At 44.3% G+C, this 2,167-nt stretch overlaps 1 pseudogene; it reads left to right on the top strand.

The window, feature by feature from the left end:
- Positions 1-609: 609 nt before the first annotated feature.
- On the top strand, positions 610-1,396 carry LOC143998414 (large ribosomal subunit protein eL27-like; annotated as a pseudogene).
- Positions 1,397-2,167: the final 771 nt, after the last annotated feature.

Genomic DNA, 2,167 nt, shown 5'->3' with positions numbered 1-2,167 from the left:
TCATAGCCCCTGTACACACGGGTCGGACACTCTGCCAACCAAATCCATCAGATTTTGTCCGACGGATTGTGTCCGAAAACTGTTGCATACACACAGTCGGACCAAGTTGTCGGAAAATCCGATCATTCAGAACGTGATGACGTTATTTAGTTACGATAGGACTACGTTCAGGCTAGTAGCCAATAGCTTTGGTCTAGGAATTTGATCTGAGCATGCGTGGCACTTGGTCCGATCTGAATTCTCTACACATGATCGGAGTATGTCCGATCGGACCAGTTGGTCGGAAAATATTTCCAACATGTTGGAAAATTGGGTCCGACGGATATTCCGACGGAATCAGTCCGATGCATACCACACACAGTCAGATTATCCGACAACACGGTCCGATAGGACACATTCTGATGGATTCTCCGACCGTGTGTACAAGGGCAAACAGTATCTAATTATGCCCCAGTGTCTATGATATTCATTCCTTGTAACCCCCTTGAGAGCAAATGGACCTGGCCTCTAAATGATAAATTCCTTGATGACATGACTACCTCAGCAGATGCTCAAACAACAACTGAAATGCTTCCTAGCTTTCAGGGTGGCCATTGAGTGGAAACAAAGATGGGCAAATTCATGAAACCAGGGGAAGTTGTCCTTGTTTTAGCAGGATGCCATGCAGGCCGCAAAGCTGTCATTGTAAAGAACATTGACGATGAAACCTCTGACCATCAATACAGCCACGCCCTGGTTGCTGGCATTGATCGCTATCCTTGTAAGGTGACCACCACTATGGGATAGAGGAGAATTGCCAAGCAATTTAAGATCAAGTCATTTGTGAAGGTGTACAACTACGACCACCTCGTACTCTCTTAATATCCCTCTTGACAAAGCTTTGGTGGACAAGGATGTTTTCAGGAACCCAGCTCTGAAACAGAAAGCCAGAAGGGAGGCCAAAGTAAAATTTTACGAAACGCATAAGCCCTTGTACACACGGTCGGAGATTCCGATGGAATGTGTCCTATCGGAGCGTTTTGTCAGATAATCCGATTGTGTGTGGTATGCTTTGGACTGTTTCCGTCGCAATATCCGACGGACCAAGTTTTCCAACTTGCCGGTAAAATTTTCCAACAAAATGCTCCTATCGGACATACTAAGATCATGTGTAGCCTACTCCGACGGACAAAGTGCCACGCATGCTCAGATCAAATTCCTAGACCAAAACGTTATGTACAATCGGATTTTCCGACAATTTAGTCCGACCGTGTGTATGCAACATCACTTCCAGACCTCTTCCGGAATTAATCCGTCGGAATTACTCCGACGGATTTGGTTGTCGGAATCTCCGACCGTGTGTACAAGGGCTAAGACAGGCAAAAACAAGTGGTTCTTCCAGAAGCTGTGGTTCTAAAGAACTGTTCATTTTGTATACCAATAAATGTCTTGAAAAAGGTAAAAAAATAAAATTCTTCCTAGATAGTACCACAGAGGGGGTGTCTGAGTACGTTCCTTGGGAAGGTTGTAAGGTGGAAGTACAGGGACAACTTACATCTCAAGGGTCTTGTCTCAAAAAAGAAAGGTCAGAAGAACTGCAGCAACTTATAGCTGAGATCCTACTAAAAGCAAACGTTCCCTTGCTCTCCAAAGAGGCCAATAGTCTAAAGGATCTAATAATAAATGCTTCCTACATAATACCACAGAGGGGTGTCTGAGTGTGTTCCTTGGGAAGGTCATAAGATAACGAGGATAGATTACATCTCACCAATCCCATCTCGAAAAAGAAAGGTTTGAAGAACTACAACATTCTGAGATCCTACTGAAAACAGAACACAAGAATCCCTTACTCCCAACTAAGGCCAATAAACTAAATAATCTAAGCCCTTCTGACAACCGGATCCGTTGGATTTTGTCCGAAACTGTTGCATACACACGATCGGACAAAGTTGTCGGAAAATCCGATTGTACATAACGTGATGACGTTATTTCTTTACGACAGGGACTACGTTCATGGCTAGTAGCCAATAGCTTTGGTCTAGGAATTTGATCTGAGCGTGCGTGGCACTTTGTCCGTCGGAGTAGGCTACACATGATCGGAGTATGTCCGATTGGACCATTTTGTCGGAAAATTTTATGGACAAATTGGAAAACTTGGTCCGTCGGATATTCAGACGGAAACAGTCCG

This window comes from Lithobates pipiens, unplaced genomic scaffold, assembly GCF_037356315.1.
Source record: "Lithobates pipiens isolate NorthernLeopardFrog02 unplaced genomic scaffold, aLitPip1_a1.2 Scaffold_19, whole genome shotgun sequence".
NCBI classification, from domain to species: Eukaryota; Metazoa; Chordata; class Amphibia; order Anura; family Ranidae; genus Lithobates; species Lithobates pipiens.
The sequence above is the reverse complement of the archived record's forward strand: the minus strand, read 5'-3'. Positions and strand labels throughout refer to the sequence as shown.